Raw genomic sequence first — 14,448 nt, 5'->3', positions numbered from 1 at the left:
GATAATCAACAAAACAAGGCACCATTTGAATCAACGACTGTTCTATCTCTGGGCCAAAATCTCTGACAGTTTTTTTTTTCTTGTGACTGTGTCTCCACCAAACTGCACACCACACTGGATGAAAGCATCACATCCCAGTTCACTTTTATTGAATGACAATAAAAAAAAAAAAAAAAAACATGAGTGCTGATATCACCTGACACCCAGGCCTCCCGCACACAAACAGACCCCCCGAAAATATCACACTCAAAACAATACACTTGAAGACCGGAACAGGCAAAAGAACACCTTTTTTCTTTTCTTTTTATGACTGTGACCTTCCAATTAGCACGCTGCCACAGAGCCTGGGTTGCCTCTTCTCCACACCCAAAAGAAATGCAAGCATCCAGAGCAAACACCTCCTCTAAAAGTGGGAATCTGGACCCGAAGCAAAGACACCCGAGAAGCATGCTGCACCCAAGCCCCGACAACCACCACCTCAGAAAACAGACCAAACCACCACCAAGCACGCTCCATACAACTCAGACCCACAACATCAACCTGTGTACACTCCCCATTGACCCCACCACAATGTGACCCACCATAAAAAAAAAAAAACAAAAAACTGGATGCTGTGCCACAATTGGAACAGCCGAAATGCATAAGCACCATGAATCCCCTCCACACAGCTCAACAACACCAATGAGAAGACCAAACCCAAAGGCTTCCCAGCCTAGGCCAACAACCCCAATCAAACCACGAAACGCAGCTCATTTTCTCAAGGTCCCCATGAGCTGCACCACTAGTCAGCAACACAACGAGTAACCTGCAACCAATAACAAAGTCAATTAATGTGGCTTGCCCCTCAAAAATTCCCTTGGAACCAACAAGCAACCCATGACCAAGCATAACCAGCCTCTGAAGCCACACAGAAAGGGAAAGAAAATAAATAACTAAATAAACAAATAAAACGCTCAACCACATGGCCACTTCAACTCACCAGGTTCCGTCCAAGGCCTACCTTAACATACAACACCACCCCCTGATCTTCTTGGGCGTGCTACCTGCCTGTAGCAAGTTTATGCCAAAATGTGATTGCTTACCCAGCTACACTTGTCTAAACCCCTTAAGCCCCTCCCCACACTTATCTCATTTCCTCCCAATCATCCCTCCCTCCATTTAACCCTTTCACCTCCCCAACCCAACTAACTCCTACTAATATATCACCCTAACCCCTCTTGAAGATGTCCCAGGACAACTTGGTTTGTTACCAAACCTCATTTAATCCTATAGTTCACATTCAGAAATGAATGAATGTTCACTCTGAAAATAATTTGCAGTCACAGGACTCATAAGCATTGCATAGAAGTCTTCAGTTTTATAAACAACTATTCTCATTATGTTTTTTGAGATTAAGGAATTTCTCACCCCACTTCTCTTATTTTTATGGTATGTAGGATTAAAACTGCAGTCACAAAACTCAATAATAGTTTAGTTTCTTATTAAAATTACCTTACAGTAAAATTTTATATTCAGAGACAGCCCTGCCATGATGCATTAGCATGATGATGGGCAACACTGAGGTCCGCTGTCTCAGCAGCCATGCTAAATTCTAATGAGACATTCCAGGGGAGGGGCATATACTATGGGATCGTGTAGTCTCCCCGGAACTGCCTTTGTAAAGTAACACAGCCATTGATACATGCTCATGTTAATGAACATGGACAAAAGCTCTTGTTCACCCATCATGGTAAAGGTACATGCTGAGGAGTTTAGCAGAGAGATAGTTTTGAGGGCATGTGCATGTGATTGTATATGGCTACATTCCTGAAAGTATGTGTGAGTGTGTCTGCCAGGGAGGTTAGTTAGAGGATAGCGTTGATTTGAGTGTGTCTATGAGTGCGTTCATTGGGGGGGCAGTGTGTGTATGCATGTGCGGGTGTGTGTATGTGTGTCTTTCTGTGTACATGACTGTACATTACTCCATCATTCCAGCTCTAAAAAGAAGAGCCTTGAAATATTAAATATTAAATATTAAAGATGACTGAATTGTGATGAAATGTTGGGTAACTGAAAAAGAATTTTAACTGTATCAAGATTATATTATTATGTAACAAACAGTTTTATTAATATAAAAGTTAGTGGTTTTAACTAATTAGTGAGGGAACCAATAAGTGCTCGGATGTTTTATGATGTAATTCTTTGGGTGTGTTATTTAAGTGCTTGAGAAATGCAATTGTGTATTCTGATGAAGTTCCCTGTGAGGAATGAAAGCACTTAATCATCTTGTGATAAAATATAACTTTTATTGTTGGTGGTCAGCTGGAGTTTGTTCTTATCGACTTTGCAGGAATTTTCATTATTTGCCTTCATTGATTCCAGTGTGCCTGACTGAGTTTGGACTGGTTCTGGAATTTTTCACTCAGTCTTTTCACAGTTTTGTTTTGTGGTGTGTTTCTGTGTATATATACACACACACACACACACACACACACACACACACACACACACACATATATATATATATATATATATATGTATACACACACACACACACATATATTTATGTATATAGTTCACATTCAGAAATGAATGAATGTTCACTCTGAAAATAATTTGCAATCACAGGACTCATAAGCATTGCATAGAAGTCTTCAGTTTTATAAACAACTATTCTTTAACATCATACCTTAATGGTACTTAAACATGATGTGGTTCAGAGGGAACATTAGCTAACTGGGATATATTTGTAATACTGTGACCGAAAGGCATTCAGAAAAAAAAAAATAAATTAAGACAAGGTGGGTTTGGGGGACAATTGCCACCAGAGATTTTGCTTTAATATTATGACTCAATGTCACTGCGAAAAATAAAAATTTGAAAAAAAAGTAAAGACAAAATGGTTCAGGGATAATACTAGACACCTGGGACACTCTACAGTGTAAGTCCTAAAGGTGATAAAAATAATTCAAACCCTGTATCCTCTTATTTCCCACCTCGGCATCACCATTAGTCCATTAGTCACCATGTTTAAAGGCAGCTAGAAAAAGAAAACAATTTCATGGGTTCAGAGTACACTAAACATCAGGGATACTATTAAACATTGTATTTTAATGGCAGTTATGGTCAGAGGGACACTAGACACCAATGATACTCTGCTAGCATGTCTTAAATGACTACTTAAAAAAAGAAAGGAAAAGTATCGGTCGGGACAGCACTAGACACCAAGGATATTCTTCGAGGTGTGCCTTTATGGCACTAAAAAAGATTCGAACCTTGCACCTTCCCACTTTGGGTAGTAGTACTCTCCTATACCCCCAGATATCAAGGAATGGTCTAAAATAGCACATAAGGCTGAAAAACAAATTTACAGCCAAAAGGGAGGAGTAAAATGGCTTCCAACCATGTACCATTCACAGACAGAACAACAGCATTAACTTTGTGCTTTGTTTAATATAATAATGATCTTAGGCATTATTCATTGACTGCATCAGTTCTTGCGTTACAAGGGAGATGGACAGGTCACCTATAAGCATACCTCTCAGCCACATAGTGGAATAAATCTGGACAAAACCAAAAAATAATGGGGGGGGGGCAAAGTCACAAAATCAGGGACAGATTTTAATTATTCCTCTAATGAAGTTAGAATGTTCCTAGAATAACAGCTTTTGAATTAACATGCAAGTTCTGAAGGTTATGAAAACTGGAACTCATCTCGTATGTCTGTCATTATGTAAAAACAATGGTTTTCCAGAAAATGACAAATTGTAGGGGTAGTGAAGCAAAACAATAACGCAAAAATCTGGGCATTCTGTGAAAATCTGGACAGTTGAGCGATATGCCTGTAAGTGTTCTGTAAAATCAGAGACAGTTGAGAGGAATGGGGTGTGCCCAAGTGGGGGAAGGCTTCAGGACAAAGTTGGGAGGAACACTAGATGATATCAAAGAAACTTTTTGAAATGATACACAGAGTTGCTTAAACAAAAGTAATACAGAAGGAAATCTGGAACCAGAATGGAGTTTCTGTGCAATAAGTATGAAGATTGTCTATAATCATGTATGATTTATGAGGGTAGGAAGAACATAAAAGGAGACACTGGGAACATTCTGACAAATTGTAACAGGTATAGAACATGTGGTGTGCGCGCATATGTGTGTGTTTGAATGTGTGCTTGTGTGTGTGTGTGTGTGTGTGTGTGTGTGTGTGTGTGTGTGTGTGTGTGTGAATGTGTGTGTTTGGTTGGGAGTGAATGAGGGAAGATGCTTATGCCAATGTTTTGCATGGATTGCCAACGTTAACTATCACAGGAGGGACTTGATCTGCACCCAATGGGAGATAACTGTGGTTCACAGACATGCAAATTAGCTGATAATGAGGTCTTTTCTTACTGCAGCTAATTTGTCTCTGAATCACAAATTACTGCATCATGAAAACAGACTCTTTTTTTCTGCAGCTCTCACAACATACAGTGTGGTTCTTTTTTCCTCAAGATACTGTAAAAATATCTCAAGAAAAGCTGTTGTTCCAGAATTTTGTGTATAAACATACTAATAATTTAGTCTGTTAGATAACAGAGAATCAACTACAATACTGATATTTGTATGAAAGCTGTAGAATTCTGTACTGGCCATTATTAATATTAGTCCATTGTAAGTAATTATGAGGCAAAATTGGTTAACTCAGAATATAGTATCTTTGAGTTTTTTGAAGACCTCTCCCTCACACTGCAAGCAAGACTCAAGTGTAAACAGGACAGGATGTATGTAACACTATAACAGAAATATAAAAATGGACAAAAATTATTGTTTTGATTTGTAGAATATAGGCATCAGGGAGGGGCGGCTGTGGTGGTGCAGCAGTTAGCGTTGCCACCTTACAGCAGAAGGCTCTCCGGTTCAATCCTCGGCTTGGGTGCCTTCTGTGCGGAGTCTGCATGTCCTCCCTTGTGGTCACATGGGTTTCCTCCGGGTGCCCCAGTTTCCTCCCACATTCCAAAGACATGCTGTAGGTGGACTGGACACTCTAAATTGGCCATAGGTGTGAAGTGTGTGCGTGTGTGTGCCTTCTGTGGAAGGTTGGGTGCTGGGCTGACAACTTGACACCATAAACTGCACTGCCAATCATGAGTGGACAGGTGATCTGCTGTGGTGACCCCTAACTGGGAACAGCCAAAAGAAGAAGAAGAATATAGGCATCAGGGGAGGGTATGTGTTCCACAGAGGATGACACAAAGGTCTAAAGTGGTCTGCACAAAGTATGAAATGAAAGATGCAATAGTTACCATAAAGAATAACAAAAACATGTTCATAATGACTTTATGACGTACACAATGAAGCAATACAAATACCTCTGAAGGACATGGGGGCTGCCTACCATTCTATTTATAGGTTAATCTATCTGCACAAAGGCACATAAAAAGGCATTCCATTGTGTAGTAGTTCCCGCTGCCTTCCTTTGTACTAGCAGTTATACCCTTGGCCCCTACCTAGATCGACCCCGTTCTGCCCAAGGGGAGTCTCTGCGAAGAAATAGGAAGTCCAGCATGTTCTATTATCATATGTGTTGAGGTGTTCATTGTTGGAGCATGTAGCTCGAGTAGATTTGGCTTTGCTAAGATGGGTGCAGATTTACAATATATAATTTAATATATGAATAAAAGAATACCAGTGGAGTGAATACCATAGGAACAACAAGCGTGAATGCTCAATCAAAAACAAACATTGCTGAAAAAACGATTAGAGTTCAAATATAGAAGTGGCTTTAATATTGGTTAATGATAATAATTGACAATGAAAGTAGCCAGTGTAAATAATAAAGAGGCTAAGATGAGTTTTTCAGGATCTATACCAAACCAACTGTCAGACAGTTTGTATAGGTCTGAAGAAGCTCATGTAAAAGCCGCCACCTCTTTATTATAAAAACCTGCTTTACATATACTCGCTGCACTTGGATTTGTTTACAACATTGGCAATTGGATTTAGGAGCTACTTGTGATTTAAATGAGACTGCAATCCTCCATTGTTTTGCTCAGCGGTGTTTGTTTTTAACAATATATAATTTATAATTACTAATACATTTCTTAAATAGTCATTACAAAATATCATGTTGTTGTGTGCCTTTCGGCTTTTTCCGGTTAGGGGTCACCACAGTGGAACTCCGGTCCACTAATGATTAGCAGTAGATTTTTACATGCCGAGTTGCCAGCCCTGGCGCACAACCTTCAACGAAGGTACGCCCATTCACGCATGTCTCCACACAGAAGACGCTTTATCTGAGAATCGAACAGGGCAACGTCTTACTGTGAGGTGACAACACTACCGCAGCACCACCACTGCAGTATTACAAAATATCATGTGATTTTCTTTAATTATACAGTCCTACTAATTAAGCTTGACTTCTTCTTAAAGCACACTACTTAAAACCATATAATTGTATTGTAGTTAGCTCTAAAACACTTTTTAGGCTAACGTTCATTAAATCCTAGTACTAGTCCAGCAGTGAGTCTAACTTGTAACTTATAATACCTCTTGTATATGGCAAAGATACAAATTCCTTAAATTTTGGAAATGTTACTGAATGTTTAAAAAGGGCATTTGTATAATCCCCTTATTTTATACCATAAATATATTTGTATATCTGATGTGACAGCTTCAGCATGATTTTACAAATACAGAAGTTTGCACAGCTAAGCATAAGCAACATTTTCTGAATTACAAATATATATTTTCTTCACTCCAAAAGATCTTTCCATATATATATATATATATATATATATATATAAAATAAAATGATGGCCCTTTATTAATAGGCATACAGCAGTGGCAGATACCACACTGATAGGTATACAGCAATTTGTATTAAATTAAGATGTAACCTTTTACTGAGTTCCCTATTAAAATATCGCGCAGACGCAGTTTGTCAAATGTGTCTTCGTCGAACCGAAAAGCATAAAAAGGCAAAATAGAGAGGCGGCTTTTCAGCAAATTCTTTCCCTGGGAAAGAATTTGCTTGGTCGCTTTCTTTACTTTGCCGTTTTTGGCACTGTATTGCGATGTCAGAGTTGATATATTTAAGTAGGGTGTGTGTGGAGGGTGTCATTATGTAATGTTTTATAGTTTTTTTTTTTTAATTTCAGAACAGCGATTTTTTTTCCAAGGGAAAAAAAATCACTGTTCTGAGGTTTCGACATTGTAAGCTTTCACTTACATGGGGGCGATTATGTGTTGTTTGCTGTTGTGACCATGAAATATCATAATATAGACCCTTTTATTGTTCTAATAATCTTTTTAAATGATTACATCTTTTACTAACAAACACAGGTTGTTATATAATGTTTAAATAATCTCTGTGTTTTTTTCTCTCATATTTCCAATCAGTTTTGATGATGCAGGTACCTACACTATACACTACAACCATTGTAATTTTGTAATTCTTTGATTCTATTCCTGTATTACTTCTTCGCCATTTTGATACACATCTGCAACTTTGTCAGTTTTTTCTTAAAAAAAAATATTTATTAAAGCTCTGAATGAAATATCTTTGAAATGGTATCAATGTATTGTCAGATTTGTCTAATTAAAAAAATCAAACTGAATAAAATAATCTTGCCATCAGTATCTAACTGATATACAAATATATAACTTTAATACATGAATTAACTTTCATAAAAGTCAAGAAAACTGTGTTTCTGCTTATCTCAGTATTTGACTCAAGCAAAGGCATTTGGTCTTCTCCCACAACAGGAATGAAAAGATCTACAAAATGACCATAAAGTAAGACATTATTAAAATCACCCATTTTATAAAAAAATCATTCTTTTTCACTTTGAAATTACTATATTAGCAAACTGATTGTGTTACAGATGTATCCATTGCTACCACTTTAATTTGATGGAATGTTCATCAAATTTAAAAATATATATATATATTGTTAAGAATAATTTCTGCTAAACCTTACATTTACATTCTCTTAACTGTTTGAAAAAATTTTCTTGCATGACAAAAAAAAAATTCTGCGGTCCATTATTATGTGGAATAACTGAATGTAATGCTGCAATTTTGATTGTTACTAAAATAAATAACATTGGCAAAGCAGTGGCATGAAAACTATAAAATCTGCCAAATACAATGTTACAAGTCTTGAATACGTGATGAAGATCTTCAAAAAATAGGTTCCAGCTTCTTGTCTGTATACAGTCTCACCTTTTTACCAATAGAAATCAACAATAGGCTTTAAAGGAGGGTTGCCTGTTTTTTATGCAACCTGTGTATAGCAAAATATACTCTGTCTTGAATGTCTGACAGTCAAAACACTGAAAACATCTAATATAATAGAATCATTGTTTAATTAATCTAATAAAACAAAGTTAATCTATTTGAAAACTGTGAAAAAACAAGATAGGCAAACTGACACGACCACTTTCCAGTTTATTGTTAGCACTTTCGTATAGCAAATGCTTATACTTCTTCAGACAGTTTTTTTTACCCCCATTCCCCTGTTTAAAAACCATCACAAGTACTTCAATCAGCCCATTTACGACTCATTATTCAATCAAAACAAATCTACTATTATATAACTTATTAATACTTAAAGGTAAACCTGGGAAATAAAAACATGTGAACCTACTGAACATAAAATACACTGCTCTTAAAAAGTGCATTATGTATTTGCCACTTCCACAATAATTACCATCTCCACAATAAAAAGAAAACATAAAAAATTAGAATTACATTTAGAGCACACATCCTAATGTGAACTAAATCTCAAAAAGCCATAACTTACATATTTTATATAATAAAAATCTCATCTAGCTAATGACTTCAATTTTAATAAACATTTAATTGAGCATTTTTCATTAAGACCAGGTACATCAGTCTGCAATTACCAAATGAGTCCCGCTCTTCTAATTTGAGGTTCCAAGGACCCCGCAACATTTCTGGGGACTTGATCAATCACTGTAAATTGAAAAATATGCGACTGAAACTCAGTAATATGTTTAGCCAAGGCATTAGTAATAGTATTTCTAGATGCACAATATAAGTGTTCATATATTCGTTGTTTAAAAGGGCGTTCTGTTTTGCCTAAATAAAAGGCCAAACATTGGCAACAAGTAGCTAGGTATACTATGCCCTGGCTCTCACAGTTAAAATGGCCTTTTATGGTATATTTCCTACCTCTGATGGAAACATGTGTCCCTACCTGGATGTATTTACAGTAGTGACAACGTCCACATTTAGCCATCCCCCAGTTGGGTCTAGGATCCTTCCCAGGGGTTTCAAACAAGGTTTTCAAATTTGCCCCTCTTCTGTATGTCACTAAAGGGCCAGTACCCAAAGTATCCATGGTGATACAATCCTCAATCATAAAATTCCAGTTACTAACTAAAATTTTTCTTAAACTAAAGGTGTCCATTGAAAATTGTGTTAAGAAACTGGTGACAAAATTGTTTCCTGCTTCCCTGTTTGTAGCTACACATCCTACTGGAGAAATGGGTAATGATGGAATTTCTTCCATAGCAATGTACCCTTTGGTCAAGAAAGGCTTGAAATGGCCAGTTTCCCTCTTGTGGCTGACTTCCTTAATTAAACCATCTATAAGGGAGCTTGGATAAGCAGGTTTAGCAAACATGTTTCTGAGATTTTCACATTCTTTAAGAAAATCTTCATTGCTAGAGATCATTCTCGAAGCCCTAACAAGCTGCCCGTTGACTACAGCTCTCTTCTGATAGAAGGGGTGGCAACTTTAAATACTACTGTAAATACATCCAGGTAGGGACACATGTTTCCATCAGAGGTAGGAAATATACCATAAAAGGTCGTTTTAACTGTGAGAGCCAGGGCATAGTATACCTAGCTACTTTTCACCACTGTTTGGCCTTTTATTTGGGCAAAACAGAACGCCCTTTTAAACAATGAATATATGAACACTTATATTGTGTATCTAGAAATACTATTACTAATGCCTTGGCTAAACATATTACTGAGTTTCAGTTGCATATTTTTCAATTTACAGTGGTTGACCAAATCCCCAGAAATGTTAGGGGGGGGGGGTCCTTGGAACCTCAAATTAGAAGAGCGGGAGCTCATTTGGCAATTGCAGACTGATGCACATACATATCCTGGTCTTAATGAAAAATGCTCAATTAAATGTTTATTAAAATTGAAGTCATTAGCTAGATGAGATTTTTATTATATAAAATACGTAAGTTATGGCTTTTTGAGATTTAGTTCACATTAGGATGTGTGCTCTAAATGTAATTCTAATTTTTTTTGTTATGTTTTCTTTTTATTGTGGAGATGGTAATTATTGTGGAAGTGGCAAGTACATAATGCTCTTTTTAAGAGCAGTGTATTTTATGTTCAGTAGGTTCACATGTTTTTATTTCCCAGGTTTACCTTTAAGTATTAATAAGTTATATAATTGTAGATTTGTTTTGATTGAATAATGAGTCGTAAATGGGCTGATTGAAGTACTTGTGATGTTTTTTAAACAGGGGAATGTGGGTAAAAAACTGTCTGAAGAAGTATAAGCATTTGCTGTACGAAAGCACTAACAATAAACTGGAGGGTGGTCGTGTCAGTTTGCCTATCTTGTTTTTTCACAGTTTGCAGTTGGTTCGTTTTGGTTAATCTATTTGAAAGCCATTTGTTCTCATTTCTTTGTACCCATTTTGCATACAGATTCAATGGAAGTGGAAGGGCTATAATTTTAATTTTATAATTTTGCTGGTTCATGATTATTATCCCCCCTCGTTTTTCTGCAAAGTTCTTTGCACGTTTGTGGTTATCTAAGGACTACATTTTCATCAGGAGAAAGCATGGAGTATTTTATCATGATACTGTATGCTATAGCACACTCTTCCCTTTCTCATTTATGCTTTCAAATAACTGCAAGGTGAGACATTAGGGTGTGGTTAAAAGTATTTGGTTTTCTTACAAAAAAAAACTTTCATCAAAGAAAATCTTTTTTTGTGAATTCACCTCAATATACAAAAATTGAAAACTGGAAAACAGTACATTTATCTGCAGTTAATGTTGTCACCGTCTGCCCCATCATCCTCTTCCCCTTTCTTTTCTGATTGACATGCCACTGTAGTCGCATTTTCGTAATGTGGTCGCAACCTCATTGCTGAATGGCTGTTGGAGGAAACACAAACCTAATAGAACATTAAGTTCCTGTGAGCCAGTTGTGGAGATCTTCTTACACCTCTGTTGGTTTCTATTAGTGGATTCAGAAAAAAACTGCTGACTGCCTGTTTAATTTTCAGGAACTTGATTGTAATTTGTCCACCCATTGTTTTGAGCCCCTCAAAACTTGTATAAGCCAAGTAATGTTTTGTCAAGTCTATGTGTGTTTTCTTTGTTTGATCATAGACTCAAGGCATTTTACATTTATGAAAAGTAAATCATACATTGAAGGCAACGTCTTTGTTTACTATACCTCCATTTAATTGCTCAATCAGATTTTGTGACATGCTAATTTGAGTTCTGGTGGTACTTTGCAGAATCTGCAAAATCTCCCTTGGGTATGATCGTAGAGCATAATGATCTGTCTGATAAAACGATTGTCAGTGGAAATGCCATTAGGGAATCTCAATATTTAATAAATATTCAGTCTTGATAATACAACCATAGAAGTCACTTCTCATAGCAAACTATTAGTTGTGATAGTGGATGATAATCTTACATTCGTCCTACATATACAAAATTGCATAAGAAAAACTCATCAAAAACTAGGGATGCTTTACAGAGCCAAAAACCTTTTAACTGACACAAATATAACTACATTTGTGATGACTTGTTGCAAAGACATGCGTCTAGAGCATTTCTCCCTGGGCCTCTGCTAAAAATTGGCTTATTCCAAGTTGGACTTTCCCAGTAAACAAATGTTGAATAAATAAAGAAATACTTACCTCCTCCTCACTCTTCTTTATGGTGCTCCCATCCTTACTAATCTCCAAGCTTCACAAAAATTAAAACTTGAACAATGCTATAACAAAGTTGATAAATTTGCAACACATTCCTCTTTCAGAACCCATCACTGTATAGCACTGAAAAGCCTAAATTGGTTAGAACTATCACATCAAGTAACACATACACAACTTCTTACCACCTATAAAACTATCCAGCACCCATCTGGCTGTCTACCACTAAAAAACACTCTACACAACTATGTTCCCAGTAGGTCATTGTGATCCGGTGACCAAAACCATCTGCCTGTCTGCAACCTAGCAAATCTGCTGGACATTGTTTGTATTCATATAAGGCTGCCAAGGCCTGGAACACCTTATCAGTATTCATCTGGTCAATATCCTCCCTCCCATCTTTTAAAAACCACTTTGAAAGACTTCCTAGCTAAAATCTGGCTATGTTTTTGCTCAAAACCAGGATAAACTATATCCCTAAATGTGAACAAGTACCTTTTCATTCTTTATATCTCCTTACTCTCCCTTTTTCACTTACTTCCTTACTGATATCAAATTTTCTTCCCTGACTTTCTCTCCAAATATAGCATAAGCCCCTTTTTATGTCACTTCATTTAACAATTCCTTACCTTAAATTTCTCTACAAACTGTCTAAAGTTTCTCTAAATATTAAATGATTGTTATATAGCTTGTATCAATTATTAACCAGTGTTTTATGCTATGTCTCATTTGTTTTAATTATTTAAACTACAGATGATTTTGTTTTATTTTTGAAGATTGTAAAATTATTGTTCTTAAAATATTCTGTAATAAGCTGGGGCTTTTGTCCCTGGGCCTCCACTGAAAATGGGCTTATATCCAGTCTGACTTTCCCAGTAATCAAATGTTAAAAAATAAATAACTGAATATATGCATATTAAAAATATATATATATATCTAGTAAGGCAGAAAGCTCGAAGGAAACCTAAGGATATAAGGAAGAATTTCTTCATGAAGAGGTAGAGAAGTTGTGGATGACTAGCGTAATCTTTATGAAGAGTTGATAACATTTATTTTGTGCACATACATATGAATGTGTGTGTGTGTGTGTGTGTGTGTGTGTGTGTGTGTGTGTGTGTGTGTGTATATATATATATATATATATATATATATATATATGGGTCTACTGCTTTTCATTGAATACCACATATTCGAAAAAGAGCAGTAGACCGCTCAGTTACGCGAAAGTGCACTTATTCGAAAGTGCACTTTCGTGAACTCAGCTTATACGAATGGATCGCACCACAGTGGAGGACAGCAGGAAAACGTGCTATGTCCTCCACTGTGGTGCGGTAGTTACAGACCTTAGGGTTAGGGCATGGGTCATGGTTATGGAATAGCCCTATTAGCTATCCCCTTATCATGACCCGTGCCCTAACCCTAAGGTCTGTGACTACCGCACCACAGTGGTGGACAGGCTATCCTCCACTGTGGTGTGGTAGTCAGGACCTAGGGCAAGCGAAATTTGGTAAGGGGACAGCCCTTCTGGCTATCCTCACCATGACCTGCGCCTAACCCTAAGGTCCGTAAATCACTGCACTAAACATCAGTAGTAGCCCATCTGCTGAAGTAGGTTTTGCAAAAGTGCACTTTCATTAAGTGCACTTTCGTAACCCAGGGTCTACTGTATGAGTTTGAGGAAGTGTATTTTCGAACTTATACAGTAGACCCATATATATATATATATATATATATATATATATATATATATATATTACACAAATTAATTTAACTGGACACTTTTTAGCAACTATCCAGGCATTTAGAAAATTCAGTTATAAATTACCATCTGAATACAGCAAGACAGTACATAAAATAATATGGACATACATTTCTAGAATTCTGTAAGACAGTTCATAAAATGACATGAGTATACAGCTATGGATGATGTCAACTGAGGTACACAAAGTAAGAAAAGTAATAGTATATAATTAAATCTACCCCACCGTGCCTTTTTTTAGGAATTGCCAACCTAATAAACCATCCAACATAACTAAATCAACTCAGGATAATCTAAAGGCGATACTGCTCAATGCTACAAGTCTAAAAAACATCCCCCATGCCCCATGAGTTCTCCTCACCCTGGAGAATATAGATATTGTTTCATTACTGAGGCACAGCATCCTGGCAGTGGTGAGCTATAATGGCTTTCACACTTTTAGATCGGCTACTGCACAAAAAGGGACAAAAAGTGGAGGTGTCTCAATTTATATAAAAAAGAAACACACTTCAAAGCTGGTCATCAATTTAATGCACTTGAGCTTCACCATGTAGAACTCACCATAAGCAAAGTCAGGCACCTTAGCTTTGCATGCTGTAGTCCCACCTTAGCTTTGCATGCTGTAATCCCACCTTAGCTTTGCATGCTATAGTCCCACTCTATGACTCAGGAGACCCACACCACTTACTTAAGTGAATAAAAACAGAATAAAACTGGCACTGAAACACAGCTAAATATATCAGTGTATCTGCACAGGACCCGAACACACAGAGAACTAAGATAACA

The 14,448-nt window shown here is 36.8% G+C and overlaps 1 protein-coding gene across 1 annotated transcript in view; it reads right to left on the bottom strand.

Annotated features, from left to right (window-relative positions):
* The window catches only part of LOC122814356, a 608,759-nt gene that overhangs the window by 188,978 nt on the left and 405,333 nt on the right, over positions 1–14,448 (bottom strand). The gene's annotated exons all lie outside the window — the stretch shown is intronic.

This window comes from Protopterus annectens, chromosome 10.part0 (genome assembly GCF_019279795.1).
Source record: "Protopterus annectens isolate FY-2018-M chromosome 10.part0, PAN1.0, whole genome shotgun sequence".
Taxonomy (NCBI): domain Eukaryota; kingdom Metazoa; phylum Chordata; order Ceratodontiformes; family Protopteridae; genus Protopterus; species Protopterus annectens.
This window is presented reverse-complemented; position numbering and strand designations above follow the sequence as displayed.